Below are 20,833 nucleotides of genomic sequence, written 5' to 3'. Positions count from 1 at the left end.
CCATAGTGGAAGACAGTGTGGTGATTCCTCAAGGATCTAGAACCAGAAATATCATTTGACCCAGCAATGCCATTACTGGGTACATACCCAAAGGATTAAAAATTATTCTACTATAAAGACATATGCACACATATGTTTATTGTAGCACTATTCACAGTAGCGAAGACTTGGAACCAACCCAAATGCCCATCAGTGATAGACTGCATATGGAAAATGTGGCACATATACACCATGGAATACTATGCAGCTGTAAAAAAAAGACGAGTTCATATCCTTTGCAGATACATGGATGAAGCTGGAAACCATCATTCTCAGCAAACCAACACAGGAACAGAAAACCAAACACTGAATGTTCTCACTCGTAAGTGGGAGTTGAACAATGAGAGCACATGGACACAGCAAGGGGAACATCACACACTGGGGCCTGTTGCGGGGTGGGGGGCTAGTGGAGGGATAGTGTTAAGAGAAATACCTAGTGTAGATGATGGGTTGAAGGGTGCAGCAAACCACCATGGCACATGTATACCTATGTAATGAATTTGCACTTTCTGCCCATGTATCCCAGAACTTAAAGTATAATAAAAAACCAATAATAAAAATAAATACATAAAAATTAACCAAAAAAGAAAAGAAAGATAAAAACATAAGACAAGTGTATTGCTTAGATCAAGTTACTCTTGGATAGCTAGCGGGGTTCACCTGCCCTCTAGTCATATATTCATTCCATTAACTGAGGCTAGCAGAGGTGAAAATGAGAACTATTTGCCATGGAGGCTCATGCCTTTTTGGCTATCAAATGTTTTAAGCTTAGTTAGGATGAATTTCATACCAGAAGGACTTGTGATTCACAATTGCGTTGCTCTCATGTATTTCCTCTAGTACGTAGACAGACAAAAACTGTACACTCACTGTAACAAAATGCCATCCATTTAAGATTTTCTTTTATAGCATGGCTGCTAATATTGTGAGTGTCAATGCACCAGTGTTCCAGATGTCACCCAATTGATGTATTTTTAAATAAATTGCAAATTTACTCTACTGAATAATATAACTAATAAAACCACCATATCTTTGGACTTCAATAAAGTGTTTGTGTGATAGTGTTGTTCTTCATTACATGCCTGAATGCACTCATTAAGCTCAGAGTGAACAATAAGCATAAAGAAGCTCAAAGATGGTGATACTGAACCAGCAGGAAGCATGCATTTCAAGCACCCCAGGATCTGGCAGGTCTGTTCCTTAAGAAGGAGAATGTTCCAAGCACTGCATCTACATTTCATATTCAAGACATGATTTAGCTTTTTGCTTTTTAGTGAGAAATGAAAGCTGCATATCCTTGGTTATCAACATAAAACTGAGATGGGAAGATTTTTAAATTGAGAATTGTCTCTTTTTCAAGTTATTGACACTTTTGACTACATTACTTAAAACTCTAAGCTTATTTTCAATCTCATTTTTCTATGCATTTGCCTTAAAATAGCACCATATTCCTAAGGAACTTCTGACGCATTTTCTTTCTCTCCTTGCTGTCTGATAGCAAAGAATGCACCCAGCCAGTGTGACAAAGGCTCTGCACAAGTTTTATCAGCTTCATTCTGGTCATAGAGACAGTTTCTGTGCCTGATTTGGCTATTATAGTGGATTCAAGCAAGAGTTTATCTTTCAGGGTTCTCAGGGTTTAAACAAACAAACATTCACTAAGCCATTCACCCAATGTGTACAGAGCCTAGAATATCCTGTGTTCAGGGGATTAAAGTGGAGATATTATTTTGGGGATAGAGATAAAATTCCTGTTCCTGTGGTGCTCACATTGGTGTAGATGGGAGTGGGGAGACAAACAACAAACAGAGTATCTAGCATAATAGGTTTCTTTGTAATATCCTATGGTAAAATATGGTATTGTCAAATGCCAGGGAGAAAATATTATATGATAAGAAAGCAAAGTGGTAGATAGAGTTAGTAATACCCTATATAGAGTCCTCTGCTCAACTTTAATAATGTTCCCCAGCACTTCTTGTTCTCTTTTTCCACAAACACAGGAGGGTTAGATTACTCACACTTTAAAAATTGGATGTTACAATATGACTTACTTCGGCCAATGAAATATGAATAGAAATGATGTGTCACTGTCAGGCTGAGGAATTTAGGAGCCAGTGTGCAGTTCTCTAATGTGTTTCCCCATGCTGTGTCAAAGCTTTCAGTCCCATAGTGGTATTACCGTTTCTAGTTTCTAGTCCAGCAGGAAACGGTCTTGAAAGTCATTCCTCCTGTCCATTCAGCAAGAAGAAAGCTGACCAAACTAAAAATCGACAACTATTTTTAGATCCTTCAGAAAACTGAGGTCACAGGGCAAACACCTGTCCCCAGAACTGGAGAGACAGGTAGATGATACAGAGAACTACAACTTACAGAAGGTGTAGAAATATCCATGTGAACCAGTACTGGGGTAGGGAAACCTGAATGGTAATTGATGGAATTGCTAGAGGCACAACGTAAGCAACTTTTAGAGTTAAAAACTCCAGCAAAGCTCAGTCTTAGGGGCACTCCACACTTCAGGGAATTTTACCTACAAGACTCACCAGGTTTTCACACTGAATATCTAAGAAAAATCCTCTGGTGCTTCCTGCAGAGGAAGAAGAGAGTAGCTATTTTGAAATATACTGAGAGCCTTCTGCTCTTATTAACAAGGCATACCCTCAGGAGAACATCTTTTAGCAGGACCTAACTGACTAAGGTTTTACCAAAATCTAACTGACCTAGAAAAATGGAAATACCCAACCCCAGACCCCTTTATCTTTCCCACATCCACTAAAAGGAAGGGAGACTGGGAAGCACTTGCACAGGCACGGGCTCACTAAAGGACTGAGACCAAAGCATAGAGTTAGAGAATGCTTCCTCTCTCCACACACCTCACCATCATATTAATAAGGCTCCCATATAACACAGGGGAATACAATGGAAAGAACTGCATGTTTCTGACCTTATTTTAGAAGTTTCTAAGGAAACGCAAAGGCAACAGGGGAGAGAAAATGAGAACAAAGAAAACTTGAGCCTCCGACACTTACAGCTACAGCCAATAGTAAATACAATCTACCTCTTAACTAGATAAACCTTTCACTAAAGGAGAGTTAACCTCAGTGCCTTTTAGTCAGTGCATCATGTTTAGCTTACAACAAAAAAATCACAAGACTTGCTAAAACAGTTTGAAGAGACAGAACAAGCATCAGAACAGATGCAGACATGCCAGGGATGTAGGAATATCAGACTAGGGATTTAAAACTTTGATTTATATGCTGAGGGCTATAAGGGAAAAAAGTGTACAACCTGCAATAACATGTGGGTAATAAAAGCAGAGAGATGGGAACTCTAAGAAAAAATGTAAATGCTAGAGATCAAAAACACTATAATAAATGAAAACGTCTTTTATAAGCTCATCAATGGACTAGATATGTCCAAGAAAAGAATCATAGGCAGGAAGAAAGTGTCAAAAGAAACCTCTAAAACTAAAATACAAAAAGAGAAAAGAATAGATAAAGATGGAACAGAATATCCAAGAATTGTTAAACTATTACGAAATGTGTAATATATGCATAATGGGAATATGAGAAAGAGGATAGAGAGAACGGAAGAAAAAATCTAGACAATAATGACTAAGAGTTTTCCCAAACAAATGATAGACACAGAATCAAAGATCCAGAAAACTCAGAGAACACCAAGCAGGAGAATACACACACAAACACACACACACACACACCTGCATCTGTGTGTGTGTGTGTGTGCATGTGTGTGTGTGTGTGTGTATTCACATAGCTAGGCATATCATATTCAAACTACAGAAAATCAAAGACAAAGAAAAAATCTTGAGAGAAGCCGAAGAGAAAAACATCCTATCTATACAGGGTGAAGGGCAATAATCATAATGGACTTGTTTTCAGAAACCACATAGGTATTAAGCAAGAAGAGACTGGAGTAGAATATTTAAAGTGTTGGAGAAAATCTCTAGAATTCTGTATTTTATCAAATTATCATTCAAAAGTGAAGGAGAAATGAGGACTTTCTCAGACAAACAAAAATTGAGGAAATTTTTCACCAGTAGACCTACTTTCCATTGAATATAAAACAGAAATTTTTCAGAAAGAAGGAAAATATATGTCAGAAACTCAGATCTACATAAAAAAGGAAGCACATTAGAGAAGTAATAAAGGTACAATAAAATTTCTTATTTGAATTTAACAAAAAAAGCTTGTTTAAAATAATATCTACCATATATTCAGTAATTATAGCTTATAGACAAATGAATGGCAGTAATATTACAGAGTGGGAGGAAGAATTTGAGAATATTTTGCTATAAAGTACTTGTACTGCCCATGAAGTGGCACATTGTTATTTAAAAGCAGACTTGTATTAGTTATAAGTGTATACTCAAACTCAAGGAAAATTACTAAAGAAAGTTTAAAAAATGATAAAACTGATAGGCTGAAAAAATCATATATTAAAAGCAGAGGAGGCAGAAGATACAAGACAAATATAAAAAAGGAAAAGAAACACAGAACAAAGTCAAAAATAGACAATAGTAACAAACATGGTGGATATTAATGCAATTATACCAATAATTGCTTTAAATGTCAGTGATCTAAATATAACAATTAAAAGAAACTGTCAGAGCGGACTTAAAAAGGAAAAAAAACTATTTTTTGTCTATAAGAAATCCATTTTCAATGTAAAGACACAAATAGATTAAATGTAATGAGATCCAGGAGAGTAAAGTGATAGAGAAATGTATACTATGCTAACATTAATAAAAAAAATCCATTACAAGATGGGAAGCCTCAGTCAGCCTGGGACCCTCGTGCCTGTGATGAGGAAAGCCATCTGGTTGATCTATACTAAACATATAGGAAAAAGGAATAACAAACTTTTAAATAACTTTTGTTGTTTTAAGTCATTGAGATTTAGGGATTATTTATTGGCACAGCAGAACTCCTGCCTGTCCTGACTAGACGAGTTAGCTTATTCTCACTAATCTGAATGATGTGTGATAGGAAGCCATGTGGATGCCCTGACGCAGGGGGGCTCCAGGAATAGGAAACAATAAGAACAGAGGCCCTTAGGCAAGAGCACACCACAGTGTTCCAAGAGCTGTGAAAGCAGTGTGGCTGAAGCAGTGTGAACCATGGACAGAATAGAAGATGATGACAAAGAGAAGGCCAGAACCCAGAATAAAATCCAAAATCCTTACTAAAGCCATGCATATATTCTTCTGTTAGAGATAGAAAGTATATTATTTCTCTACATAACAAATTACTACAAACATAAAAGCTTAAACCAACACAAATTGATTATCTTACAGTTCCTATGGGTCAGGAATCTAGCATGGCATTGCAAGGTTCTCTGCTCAGAATCTGGCCAGGCTACAAGCCAGGCGTTGGCAGTGACTATGCTCTCATCTGAGGCTTGGGGTGCTCTTCCATTATACTCAGGTCATTTGTAGAATTCATTTCCCTGCAGTTGTAGGCCTGAGGTCTCTGTCTTTTTGTTGGATGTCAGCCAAGGATCACTCACAGCTCCTAGAGGCTGCTCTCAAACCTTTGCCAACTGTCTCCTCCTCTCCTCCTTCCATCAACATGACTGCTTTCTTCCAAGACAGCAGGGGAACATCTTGCTGACAACAAATCTCTCTGACCTCCAGGAAGACCTGGATCCCTCTGAAGGGCTCATTCGATTAGCTCAGGCCTGCTCAGGATAATGTCCCTTTTAATTAGCTGAAGGCAAGGTTTGAATTGGGACTTTAATTACATTTACAAAATCCATTTTGTGATATACTGTAACAATCTTGAGTGAAATCCCATCATATTTGCAAGTCCCGTTAACGTTCAAGAGGTTATTCTTCCAAACAATTACACAAGATGCTTTACATGAGGGTATGGAAATCTGAGGGCCATCTTTGAATTCTGCATACCACAGGACATCATTTGATGATTCAGAGCAGCAAAGAACATGGTCTGGATTCATTTATGCTTTAAATTAATCCCCCTGGCTGCTGGGTGATGAACAGGCTGTAATGTGACCTGGGTGTAAACAAGGAGACTAACAGGAGGTGATTAAAATTGTCAGGAAAGAGATGATAGTAGCTTAAGCTAGGGCTTAGCAAATGAGATGATAGCATGGATTAAGCCAAATATTTATATGGATTATAGTTTTCAGTATATACCAATCAAATAATCAATAAATATATGCTCTAGTTTAAAAAATAATGTCAAATGAGCAGCTTTATTTTCATTTACATGTATAACCCTCAAAAAATGTTAAAATGTAATGAACAATTCTTAGCCCATTGGGCTATGACTATCTCTATCATCAAAGTATCTAAAAAGTAAAGACTGAGGGGCTAAAACTTAGAGATTGGGCACCCCCATTTGCCTAGTTTATTTTGACTAACATAAAGCTTAATGTATGCTGTGAGTCACATGGAATCAGGTTTTCTTTCTTCTTTATAGTGGAATCAGGTTTTCTTTTTTTTTCTTTTTCTTTTTTTTTTTTTTTTTTGAGACAGAGTCTCCCTCTGTTGCCCAGGCTGGAGTGCAGTGGCCGGATCTCAGCTCACTGCAAGCTCCGCCTCCCGGGTTTACGCCATTCTCCTGCCTCAGCCTCCCGAGTAGCTGTGACTACAGGCGCCCGCCACCTCGCCCGGCTAGCTTTTTGTATTTTTTAGTAGAGAGGGGGTTTCACCGTGTTAGCCAGGATGGTCTCGATCTCCTGACCTCGTGATCCGCCCGTCTCGGCCTCCCAAAGTGCTGGGATTACAGGCTTGAGCCACCGAGCCTGGCCCGGAATCAGGTTTTCTTTCTCCTTAATAGTGGGAATCATGAAGCCATTTTCAAACTTTTTAATAGGCGACATGGTGGAAAAGTATGATCTTACAATGGGTTTGAAATAAAATGGTAATATTACTAGTTACTCAAATGAGAAAACTCCTTCCCCCATGTCCCCTTTTCCCAAGAAAATATCATGGAGGTGGAAAGACCAGGAAGTCTAATGCCAATGATGCTGGACAGCTCTCCAGGTGGCAGGGACTCAATCCAGTTCTCCTCCCTTTTCCTCGTGTAGTTCTCAAGAATAACTGCAGTATGTGCGAGAATGCAAAATCCTGAGATAAGGAGGAAATTGGCTGGAACAGTCTGGGCTCTGTTCCAGTTCCCTACTACCCCCAACCCTGAAACAGGATGTCCTTCAATGCTTTAGCCCAGCATGTCATGTTACCCAGGATGGGCTGCTTTTTGGGGTCCACCAGCTGTGATGCAATTGGGACACATGCTGTAAAAACTCCATCTACCCCAGGCAGCTTTCCTGAGGCTTCTGGGATTAGTTGGCAATGAATACTAGAATTCTGTTGTCTCTTGCTGCCCATCTATATATAATAAACCCACTTCAATCAACTTGCTGTGTGTGTGGGTATTGGGCCTCACTAGACTCAGACAAGTTGGTAACCAATGCACAGTGAACCTGCTTCATAAATGTGCCTACATATATCAGTAGAGCAAACACACTGATAAATTCTACAGCAAAAAAATTCTGTTCATTTAGCTCATGATTGCCCAAATATTTGACAATCATTATTTTTTACTTTACATCTATTAAAATTCCACATATCATGAGAGATTTCTCCAAATTTTTTGTTGGGCATTTTTATTTCATGTGCCATCTTTTTACTTATTTAGGCAATGTAGACAATTTGGCTAGTGCTAAAAAAAATAACTGGAAAAGTTTCTGGAGTAGAGAAAGTTACTGAATTCAGAACAGTTAGCAGAGAACTTAGCTATTCAAGGGCAAGAAAATGGAGCCCAAAAAAGGTAGAAATAGGCAAAAATACATCTATCCAGAACAAAAGGAATATTTGCCTTTGGAAAATGCTCTCATAACTGGAAATTAGCCTTCTCTTTTTGATGGCTAACTATTGTACTTTAAAGTCTTCTCTTTTGGATGATTGGAATCATTATGGCTACTGCATCCTTATGATGAGGAAATGGCTCCTGGAAAATTAGAGATGAAGAGTTAGCAAGCTGCATGATCCTATCTAATTAAAGCCTGTCTTCTGATTAAACACATTTTCCAGCAGTAGGAGGATCTCTGGCTAGTTGCCTGATAGGAAAGTGCTGTTCTAAAGCATGAGTCACATAACCAAATGTTCTCAACAGCACCATCAATCCTATATTGATTCACAATATTTATTTTTATAGAAACAAGAACCCAAAATTAAGTGGAGCACTTTTCCTCATGTACAGGATGCCTCCTAAAAATATTTTATTCTCTTTTCTTGTAGAATATATTGGTGATCTTTGTCACAGCTGAGCATCAAATTATGAATCTAAGCTTTAACCATTTTTCCATGACTCATCTTTTTTTTGCCATTACAAGAATGACTTTGTCCTCTTTGCTCCCTTCTAAGACAATACCATGCAGCTTGAATTTTTAAACTTTTAAATCCTGAAAATTATTGTGTTTCAGTTTTAGTTTGTCCTACTGCTGCAATCAAATGAAGTTAAAATGGCATATACTTATCAGTAGCTTTGACATCAAGCTATCATTGGGTTATCAAACATTCATAGCACTGTGCTCTTCTACTCATTGCCTATTTATCCACATACAAGGCACAAAGATTCAAACTCTCTTGATAACAAACATTCTGAAATAATTTATTCTCCACCACTAGCTTTGTTTCCATTACAACCTTCCCTTTCCCAAGGTGAATGTGAGCTGGTCCCAAGTCAGGGCCAGCCATTGCTCCCCTCATCCTCCTGTAGAAACATTCTGTCAACATCTCTTGATTATATAGTGTCCTAAGTTCAGCGTAGCTCATCCAAGTGCTGGCTAAATTTTCCTTACTGCAATTCACACTACCTGCATAGTTTACCAAAGAGTTCATAAAAGAACTGAATCCCAAAGCTATTATTTCTCCTTTCTGATTGCAAGATAAATTACAATGTTAGTTCCACAGCATTTTCCAAATAAGAAAGGGAAACTAGGCCTTTAACCCACTCTCCTGAGGGCCCAACTTTGTGCCCAGCTTGATCCCGCTGGGCTATTGCCTGAAAACAAAGTGGACATATATATGTACATTCGTGCAAGAGGGAGAGAGTTCTTAATGCTGTGGAAAACTATGGTTTCTGACTTACTAGGAAAATGGACCTGTTCTCATGTTCCTTGGTAATTGCACATGTAACATTCTCATGCTTCTCTGTTTTTTTCTCCTCTAGCAATTATAGTCTGAGAAGAAACTTTTCAGTTATATAAAAATCACCACCTGCTTTAGTTATTTCTGTAGTTGTGACCGAGAATCTCATCATCAGTGCAAGGTAATGAGATTGAACTGGACTAGGTATGTTGCATAAGCCCACACCCTAGTATATTAGTCCATTCTCACGCTGCTATAAGGACATCATTAGACTGGGTAATTTACACAGGAAAGAGGTTTAATTGGCTCACAGTTCTGCAGGCCTCAGGAAATGTGCAATCATGGCAGAAGGGGAAGCAAACACATCCTTCTTCACAAAGTGGCAGGGTAGAGAAGAATGAGTACCCAGCAAAGGGGGAAGACTTATAAAACCATCAGATCTTGTGAAAACGAACTCGCTATCATGAGAGCAGGATGGGGAAAACTGCTCCCATGATTCAATTATCTCCACCTGGTCCCTCCCACAACATGTGGGGATTTCGGAAACTACAATTCAAGATGAGATTTAGGTGGGGACACAGCCAAACCACATAGTCTGCTTCTCTATGCTGCCTTTTGTTTTCTTTATTTTACAAGTTAATATTCTTCTTTTCAGAAAGAGAAATCAAATAAAACAGCACAGCTTTAATAAAATATAAACCTACGCATACATTGTGATTCTGAACAAAGGTGTGTAGTTGACAGACTTAGAGTTTACTTCAGGTCCATTATCTGTTGTTCAGCTACATAGGCAAGGGCCCTTGCTAACTATATATCCAAATTGTATTGTTTCTTTTAGATAAGAATATCAATCAGCTAAGTGATTTGCCTAAAATTCCACAGAAGAATAAGGGCAAAGCAGGGTTGTAAAGCAATTTCCAATAGTTTATTTAATATTCATGTATCTGATCAATCTCTCACCAGGAGCCAATGAAGTACCTACCTGAGAGCAAGTAAAGAATCAAATATAGAAAATGAGCATATTAATTCAGAAAAATGGCTATAGTAATTTATCTATTATTTTGGCTACTGTTTGTCTATAGATACAGTTGGTTATGCCATACTATATTGTAAGTTTTTGATCCGTTAAGAGACAAAGTCCCTCAGACAAAAACATGGCATGGCCTTGTTAGATCCCAGGGAACTTAGCAAAAACTCCCATTCTTCCCCATGGTGATTCTCTGGTATTAGTAAATTGAATTTTTATAGCATACCTCACAGGTTGCTTTGCAACAGTTCACTAAGCAACGACACAGGTAATAAAGAAGGAACCAACGGTCAAATCACAAGTGATAACAAGATGCTGTATCCTTTCAAAGCAAATGTGTGGGATTTTTAACATATTTTTCAGTCATCGTTCTTGTTTTAATGTCCTGGATTCAAACACATCATCTTGACAATTCCTCAAACCTTGTTCGAGTAGCAGATAATCCTACTGAACAGCAAATATTTTGTTTTCTGCATTTGATGTTCTAGTCTAATGAAGTGTGACATATTCTGCTGATGTCAAGTCTGTGGAATACAGGGTGGTATTTTTCTATTTAATGGCAAATGAAATAGCATTAATGTGATTGTTTATTTGCAACATTTTTCTCTGAACAAGATCCCTTACTTGCTTACTCAGGGTGATAAGGTTGTTTTAAAGACATTATATCAGAATTATAAGCAATAAGAAATAACCTTCAGGAAGGTACCAGAGTGGGTGCAGTGCAGAAGAGAGACATTAACAAGAGCTTCATGCGGAGAAAATGACATGAACTCTTCCCACCTCCTCATATTTACAGCTTTTGTCATGTAATGCACAGTACTCACCTTGCATGAGTGGGCTTTTACCACTTGACTTGCTTTGGCCAATGCAGTACAATAGAGGCTTGAAATGAGATTGCACATCTGCGTTTGCCCTCTTGTCCTCCATTATTGCCAAGACAAAATTTGCATTGACTAGCCTTCTGGTCTGAGGAGGAAGACCAAAGTCACATGGAACAGTGTCAGCTCACAGATACATGAGTGAGTTGGGCCCAGCCAGCAGTCAGCTGACCCCACAAACATGTGAGAAAGCCCAGCCAGGATCAGCACAGGTGCCTAGGCTATTCCTGCTGATTCCAGAAACATGAATGAGAGTGCCTTTTTGGTATATCACCGAAGATTTGTGGTTATTCAGGACATAGCATAATTGTGGCAACAGTTGAATGATCTACCTGTGGCTCTCTTTGTCCCTCTCTGATATGGTGTGGCGGTGTCCCCACCCAAATCTCATCTTGAATTGTAGATCCTATAACTCCCAGTGTTGTGGGAGAGACTCATTTTGGAGACAACTGAATCATGGGGGTGGTTTTCCCCATACTATTCTCATGGTAGTCATTGAGATCTGACAGTTTTATAAGGGGTTTCCCCTTTTGCTTGGCTCACATTCTCTCTTGCCTGCCACCACGTAAGATGTGCCTTTCACATTCTGCCATGATTATGAGGCCGCCTCAGCCACATGAGTCCATTAACCCTCTCTTTTTTTATAAATTGCCCAGTCTCAGGTATGTTTTTATTAGCAGCATGAGAATGAATACACTCCCCAACCCACTGGCAAGGCATAATCTGGGTGCCACTCTCAGAGATCTTACAATGAAACATGAAAGAGGACTGTTATTCAGTAGTGGCCATGTTTACATAAGAAAAACAAAGCATGGTCTATGTCTTCAAGATGTTTATATTTGTGTTGATAAAGAAAATCTACATACTGGCAACAAAAGATAATTTTGACCAGTGTATCTTGACTAGTGGCTTATATTGGCTTCGCTGAAGAACCCTATCAAAATGTGCATGTTTTGGTGCCAGGCAGGACTCACTGAATCTAAAAATTCTAGGGGTTTGACCTAGGGATATACATTGTAGAAAAGCAACCCAGGGAATTCTAATGTCTTTGCCTGGTTAACAACCAATGGTAAAGGCTAAATAAAGCAAATAGGATATTGGTGCAGAAGTGCAAATGACTGAAGGAGAAACATAGTTAGTATAGTCCAGAGCTGTCTGTCCTGAAAGGCTTAGACAGGTGGGATCTGCACAGTCCTTGAAGAATAATAGGATTTAAATAATAGAAAGAGAGGTGGGGAACCAGGCAGAGAGAATATCACACACTCTAGCATGTGGATTGTAATTAATATGGCATGACTTCAACAGAGATCAACTTATTTATGAATGTATTTATTTATTCTGTAAGCATTTCTTTATTATTTACTATGTGTCAAACATTAGTCTGAGTTTAATAAATGTTAACTATCATAACAAAACTGTGAGATAAGCAGCAGTATCAGTCTCACTCCATAGAATAAGCTGACCAGAGTGGAGGAACTCCTATACACTCTATTGATGTATCTCACTCAGAATTTTGTATTGGATAGAAAAACTTTTAATGCCAAGAAACATTTTTCTTTGCAAAGAAGTCTACAGACTTCAATGTTGCAGTCCACTACCTCGAAACTAGATCTTACTATTATTATTAGTTTGTTCGAGTGTATATGACTTACAAAAAGAGATGGAAAAAAGCTAAGAAAGAGAGAGAATAAAACCATTTTAAATATCACTGTGGTTGGAATTTTTCTTACTATAATTCTAGTTAAAATAGTTTGATTTCAATAAACAAGATCACTCTTCCTAGAAAATGTATTCGTGCTTTACTCCATTTATAAAGTTATGAAGGCACCAACTTCTTTTAATAAGTGAAAAAAAATCGGGAATTCTATCTGGACAGGAAGCACTTCTAAGCAAGGTAATTATCTAAGGAAAGAACTGTTCAATGAGTCTCCAAAGCTCCACACTGAATTTGATGAAATCCAGCCAAGGCTTAATTTTAATCATTCAAACTTCATAAAAGCTCGGTATACCATATTTTATAGGATAAATATTTTCTTATTAAACTAATAAGAGATATATTTTTCCTAAAAATAAGTACTGAAAGTCATTCCAACTTTGTTGTAATCTAATCAAAGGAATCAAGCTAATCAAGGAATATAGTGCTTGTTTTTTTATTAGCAATTATCAGTTTATTTTCTCTGGGGGATACCATGAATATGAATAAAAGATTATTTGTCTTGATTGCTTGACCCATATCTTTGTCTTTGTTCTGTTTGCTTACAGAACCATTTCTTAGTCTTCCTCTGCTCTGTTCTGTGTCACGTCACAGTCGACCCCAGCAAGACTCTGTGTGTGCTAGTTTCTTGCCAGACTTTGTCAAAAGGAGGTACTGGAAATGGATTAGGGAGTTAGGGAAGGGGATGATGGGAAGATGGGAGAAATCAGGATATTTTCCTCTCTCCGTTCCCAAGAAGAAATTCTGGCAACCTGCATTGCTTCAGATTCCACTAGACAGGTTTGCCAGATGGCTTTGGCACCTGGATTCTGGTAAACCACCCCCTCCATGCATTTTCACCCTTCAGACCTAGGCATGGTAGCTACTTCCTGCTGCTGCAAATTCTTGGGTTTCCTCTGTTCTTTGTTTGGCTTTCTAGTTCTTTTTTCACCTGTGTTACTAATTGCCTGGAAAAAGGCCCTCTATTTGAAATACCTAGAGTACTGTGTGTTTTCCTGACTAGACTCTGACTGTTGCTACAAATCATAAATAACCTCTTCCCCAAATGGATTTGCAGCAGCTTACAATAAAGGCAAGGACCATTGTACAAAAAAAATTGATATATATTTAAGTCAAGAGGTAAATAAGGTGACTGAAAAACACATATACAAGGTTTGAAATTTGCAAATTAAGTGGGTTTTGTGTGTAACGGGCATTTTTAACTCTGAATCTGACTAGTTAATAAAAATAAATTTTTAAACTCTTAAATTTAATTTAAATAATTAAATTTTAAACTCTGAATCTGAATATTTAATGAAAATAATTGAAATATATTTGTCAGAACAATATGAGATGAAAATATGTTGGTGGAGGTAGAGGCTGTAGGACAGTCAGAGAAGCAGATCATTTAGTACTAGACTAAGATTTGGGCCAGGCCAAGGTCTGCCTGGACTAAAGGCTATCATATGAGTATCCACCATATACATAGGACAAATGCAAGTCACATATACATGCACTCCCATAGGCATTCCCAGGTTTATAAAGTTTCACTTCTGCCTCTTCAAGAAATACATCATAATGCATAATGTATAGTAATTAGTGATATTATATGGATAGCCTTGAATTCTTCTAATTTGTCTTAAAGATTAAATATTCACAACTTTTGATATTTCATTTTAGTAATTAGTAGCATCAGAGGTAACAAGTAATCGAAGACTCATTTATGTAGTATAACATGGAGAATATCTGGCTTACTCTAGTTGCAGGCACCATATAATTGTCAGAGTTGTTATCTCACTTTGAACTCATACATGTAAACTGTGTGTTTTTTAAACAGCATCATAAAAATAAACTAGAAGTACAATATATTATATGCTAATAGCCATGGTCACATGTGTTTTCAAGAGTAATAACATCTGGAAATTAATGACCAATAATGCTAAAATGCTCTGCAAACTATCAAAACTTTGCCTTTCTTTTGAGACCTAAACAAATTAATTGTGTCAACTATTTGACTAATACGTTTCAGATTTATTAGTAAGAATGTCCACAATGAGTAGATACAAAATGCCTGATTGTATCTCCACAAAAGGGATGATATAATATTTAAAGAACAGGCTGATATACCTTTGTATAATCATGAGTATCTAGTAAATTCTCAATTTCACTGGGTCAGGAAAGAAATCCAATTAGTACTGCAAGTGAGTAGCATCCTTAAGTTAAATCTTTTGTAAGTTAACATTATTGCATTCAAGACTAACCTTAGGCAAAGTCTGCCACCTGTCTCAAAAAGGCTTTATGTTATCACAAGTTTGCAAAAATGAAGAACATGCAGGAATCAACAAGAGTATATCCCAAGCAATACAAAAATATCATGATTGCAAGATCTGCTGAAGTTATCCAAATACTTCCCTTTCGAAATATAAAGTATAACATTAAAAAACACATTTTCCCATAATGTATTACTTCATTAAGGTGAAAGTATCATGAAAGTAGAAATATTTTTATCTTGGTCACTTTTCTCACTGTTTCTGTCCCTTGCAAGGTGCTCAATAAATATTTGTTGCATGAAATAAATACATGAATTAGTTAATGCCTTTTTTTTCCCACTGTTCAAGGTTTATTGGGGGTTTTAGTTGGTATAACACTTGGATAGTTGGTTGCATTGTTTATATGTAGATCTTTTTATGTTATATGGTAATGTACACTACTGATATATACAGTTCACAAAATAAGATCCTTTGGAACAATTATGCACAAGACATACGATATTGGATTTATACACTGGATCCCAGGATGTGACTGACTGGGAAAAAATGTTGGACTAGGCATGTTCAGTGAAGGAGCCAGGAAATTATATAACACACAGTAAACATCCACCTGGCTCAAGGGGCAAATGCAGCACATACAGAATCGGCAGTGGTACATCAGAACTATTTCACACTAACCAGTTTAGGACTACACAAGATTAATACCATCTAGCATCAGGATATAGCTGTGGATTTCACAAACCATTCCTATTTCTAACTTCAGGAGTTAATGCTTTTCCCAGTCCATCTTAAAATATTACTGCTTTAATCACAGATCAGATAAAAAGGACAACATGCACAACCTCCAACTAGAATCCTGTTGTAGCCTAGTGAAATGGTATGACATCAGAAGACTTTAAAATTGCAGCTCTTTTTGGATCCCCCAAAGTCTATCTGCACTCTTCTTCAAATGGGCCTCTTCCTCAGGAGTCTGAGTCACCTTCACAAGGTCTGAGATTCCATTCTGTCCCAAAATGCAAGGAACACTAAGGAAGACATCATCCTTTATTCCATAGAGACCCTTAAACATGGTGGAAACTGGGTGCACCCACTTAAGATTCTTCATTATACTCTCTGTCAAATCTGCTACAGAGAGTCCAGTGACCCAGGATGTGTAGCCTTTGAGTTTGATCACCTCATAAGCACTCTCAACCACCTGCTTGTGAACCTCGTTCCACTGTTCCTTATCTTTGTCAGTCCCTAAATCTGGGTGCAGAGTCTTCAGGGAGACACCAGCAACATTCATTCCACTCCATACAGGCACACTGGAATCTCCATGTTCCCCAAGGACCTACCCACGACAGCTTAATGGGTGAACTCCCAGCCTTTCCCCCATCGGGTAACGGAATCTGGCTGAATCCAGATTGCAACCACTTCCAATAACACGGTTTTTGGGAAAACCACTTATCTTCCAAGCCACGTAGGTCAAGATATCCACTGGATTTGAAACAATAAGCAACTTGCAGTTCGGCCTGTATTTTCCAACATTAGGAACAATGAATTTAAAGATGTTCACGTTACACTGGACCAAATTAAGAGGGCTTTCTCCCTCTTGTTGACGTGCCCCAGCCGTGATAATGACCAGCTTGGAGTTTGCAGTTACACTATAGTCTTTGCCAGAGACAATCTTTGGTATTCTAAGGAAAAGGATGCCATGTTGGAGATTCATCATCTCTCCCTTCAATTTGTCTTCGATGACATCAGCAAGAGCAAGTTCATCTGCCAAGTCCTTCATTAAGATACTGATGGCACAGGCCATGCCAACAGCACCAACCCCAACAACTATAATCTTATTCTGGGGGGTCTGTTCTTCCTTTAGAAGATTATGAATCAGCTGATCCTTGAGGGTTGCCATATTGGACTTGGAACCAAAAGGAATCGGGAATGCACGTCAGGCGGTCGTCGGGGACATGCGGCAATGAGATCCAGAATTGGCAGCAGCGGCTGCAGCACCGTTAATGCCGTTCTTATTTTAATTGTAATGTCTCAGGTGTTAAATGACTATATAAATGGCTGATTTGTTAAGAGTATCATTTTAAATTAGAATATATTATAAAATATCAAGTACAGCTTCATCAGAGACCATTATGAAGGCTAAGTCACCTCCACAAAGTCTCTCTCATATCGAGAATGATTTTCCAACCTTCTAGCATATCCAATGGGGATAGACCTTCCACTTATGAAAGACAGTGTTTTTCATTTGCTGGATCTTAGGAGTTATATCTTTTCAGACTTCTCAAAATTTTACTCCTCTTACCATGAGGAGCTTACAGATGCCAATATTTAAAAAGAAAGTGTAACAATTTCCGTGGGTGGATGTCCCTTTTGGCAATTTACAATAGAGATCAAGAATCCATGTGGTTTGGCTAACCAAACTTTCCTGGAAACAGTCATCAGACATAATAGAAAACTGACCTTGTTTCTGCCAATTTCATTCCTTTCCAGGAATAAACTCAAAAGTAGCCCTTAAGCAAAAGTTCCCCAGTGACATACCCTAACAATTAATCTAATTCTCTTTCCATAAAAAAGTGGAAAATGTCAGCCCCATAACCTTTAAGAGACTGAACACATTATCAGAGTCATTAAAACTTAACAGTTTTTGAAACAAGGCCAAATCCTAAACTTCTGCACTTTCTGTTCCCACTCTAATAGTCACCTGACTCCTATTCAAATATTTGGTAAGGACTGCAAACAAATCCTGTTGGTTTTTCTTACTAACTGTTCTAAGTAAGCACCCATGTAACAGCAGCAAAATATATCAAAAAACAACACATATAACAGACACCAATGCATGGAATTTCAAAAAATTGGAATGTGTCTAATCCAAGCATTTGCATGCTGTCCATCTTTCATCTGCTGCAAAAATGAATCCTTTGGTTGGAAGTGACTGTAACAGAACAAATATCATTTGAGACTCTGCCAGCACTACAAACAACTACCAATTCTATAATGTGGTCTTCTTCCTCCTTTATCTCCTTCCATAAAAGAAACTAAGGCAGCAAGCAGGATACATCCAGCTGAGCTCCCTGGGAGGAGACCTCTCTTCTATAATCAAACTCAACAGAAACAGGCCCTTGCTTCTGGGACATCAAACATGAAGAGGCTCCTGCTCTGCAGAAAATAAATAAGCAGATATCAAAGATTTGTAGAAATTTTGATGAAGACACTTTCTCAGTCTTTCCACATAGCAGACACTGCACTACTGACACGTGCTGTAGCTAGAACTGAGCCTGTGGACTTTTATCTTTGCCTTTGAATTCTGTTACATTGACATTAATTTGGACACTCAACAAAAAATTAAAATAGGGATCCTTGCATGAACCTCATCTTTGACTCAGAAACCTCATTTATATAATATTGTGGGTTTTTTGTGTCACCTCTTTCCTCAAGAATGAAGCTCAAATTCCTTGCAGAAATTGAGAAATCAATAGTGCCTAATCGATAATTATTTTACTCCGGTGACATATGAAGGCAATGTGTCCTTGCCCAAGGGCGTCATAGCACGTAGTACCATAGTGAAAAGAATGTCTGGTAAAAAAAAAAGAAAAAAGAAAAAAATACCATTGGCCTTATTCTTTCAACTATTCATTTAAGTTTGAAGAGTCAATCAGTGAGTAACCAAACCCGAAAGTGATGCAGAAGAATTCAAATGATTAACATTAGACCTATCAGGGCACACTTCCAGCCAAAGCCTCTTGGATAAAAGTACAATAAAAAGTTAAAACTGTAAAGTAATTTCATGGAATATAAAAGCCTATTTAGAAACTGAAGAACTTGAGCAATATAAGTTCATTCCATTTATTCATTTCTCTAATTTCCACTTTGTTTTGCTGGGGTTGATTTTGCTGCCAGATTCTTTTGTCTCTTTCTTACGGTTGTCATCTTCACTCCCATGGCTCTGTACCCATGGAACATAGCAAGCAGATCTTTGAGGAAGAAATTATACCATGCTTCTGAAAGCCCAAAGATACATTTCAGTGTACAGGCATATTGACCAACAAAAGTTCCCATCCTGAAAATTTTAGTCTTGATTACCTAACTATTCCTAAAATGTATGCTCATAATTTTCCCCCTAAATTCATCCATTTACCTGCCATAGTCACAATCTACTTGGTCTACAGATCTAGTATCAACTAGAAGATAGAGCAATTATGATAAGGAAAAGACCCAGGTGATTACTACATGCTCATAGCATCTTAGTAGCCTCACTATTAACAAGTGTTAAACAAAAGCCACCATTTTAGTGTTTTACCATGACTCACACAATGAAAACTACAACTTCATTCAAAACTGTCCTCATAATCATGTTTTAGGTGACACTGATTACATGGTCTTTGATTTGATCCATGTTAAATGCCAATGTTGTATTCCTTAATTGATCTGAAGATAACTAACATGATGGATTTAATAACATACCTTGTAGACATAGAAATGCTCATTTCGCTCTTAGTAGGCACGATGGATATCCCTAAGACCTAAAGCATGACGACATTTCTCAGATACTGAATTGGACGTTGTCAAGTGAAGCAACCTAACCCAGCTGAATCCATTTGCTGTATGTAAAGATCTTCCTACATAGCATAAGAATGCTGATTTTCCCCTTGGAAAACTCCTTAGAAATTTCAAAAGATTGAGTGGTTCAAGAGTCCTCCCTCTAGCCAATGCCTGGTTTTATCTGGTCAGCCAACCTTTCACTGACACAAGAGTGGTCACCAATAAATCTCAGATTGTAATTATCCACCGGCACTTCATAAGCCCTGTATACTCCTTTTATATCATCAGATCTCTTTGAGGTTTCATGAGGGTCCATCTTTAATTTAGATAAAAGATTTCTCTCTGTAGGTTTTTGAAATATGCTCGGGAGAAGGATGAGTTCATTTACTCCCAGAGCCATTCTTCACTCACTTCTTTGTTTTTCAAGTGGCATTTAAACAGTCTTTTGAGCTCTAAAGTCAAGGGCAAAAAAGCAACTTCACTTACCTCTGTGACTATAATTCAGAATCTGACACTTTTGGGTGCCTACAAGTATAGAATAGTGAGTCCTGGTATCAGTCAGAGCCAACAATAACAACACCACAATTCACTCACTCAAACTAAAAGGACCCAAAGTATAAATTCAAAGCAAATTGACTGGGTTGTAAGCAAAGGAAAACTTCCCATAAAGAATAAAATCAACCTTCAGCCAATACTAATAGCATGCCAATAGTTAATGTCAATAAGTATGGGAGGTGTTCAAGGACATTTCAAGACTGGTTGAATGCTAAGGCAGAATTCTTTTCCAATATGTGCCATTTTCTAATAAAAGACACTTTTCTAGACCTTGACACTGAATCAAAAGTAGTTTCCTAGTAGCTAACTCAGCCTTTGGGTCTACACTTAAACATCACTTTCTTAAAGAAGCCTTCCCTTACCCTCCAACCTATATTAGAGCCTGTGTAATATGTTGCCATATAATCTTTATTTCTGCATCATGCTTATTACAATTACAATTATTTATCCAATCATCTGCCTAATTCTTATTCCCTCTGCTGGATGTAATGCTTCACTAGGCAGGAACAATGTCTCTTGTTTCCCGACACATAGAAAGCTGCCAATGGTTATTTATTGTATAATCAGTATTTGGAGACTGAATTTCAAGATTGATGTATCTAAAAACTTAAGAGTATTAGACCTTTATTAGACTTTAAATCCAAACTGGTCCAACTTCAATTCCAATGCAAGAATCCTCTCTTAAAGTGCTTAATTGAGGATAAT

General features: G+C 37.7%; 1 protein-coding gene and 1 pseudogene across 2 annotated transcripts in view; both read right to left on the bottom strand.

The window, feature by feature from the left end:
- Window positions 1-20,833, bottom strand: part of LOC104658696 — a 258,849-nt gene that overhangs the window by 14,736 nt on the left and 223,280 nt on the right. The window lies entirely within an intron of this gene.
- Window positions 15,505-16,934, bottom strand: LOC104658695 (annotated as a pseudogene). The gene has a single exon (XR_004053137.1). The product of XR_004053137.1 is annotated as an L-lactate dehydrogenase A chain-like (transcript).

Source organism: Rhinopithecus roxellana, chromosome 14 (genome assembly GCF_007565055.1).
Source record: "Rhinopithecus roxellana isolate Shanxi Qingling chromosome 14, ASM756505v1, whole genome shotgun sequence".
In the NCBI taxonomy this organism is placed as follows: domain Eukaryota; kingdom Metazoa; phylum Chordata; class Mammalia; order Primates; family Cercopithecidae; genus Rhinopithecus; species Rhinopithecus roxellana.
The sequence above is the reverse complement of the archived record's forward strand: the minus strand, read 5'-3'. Positions and strand labels throughout refer to the sequence as shown.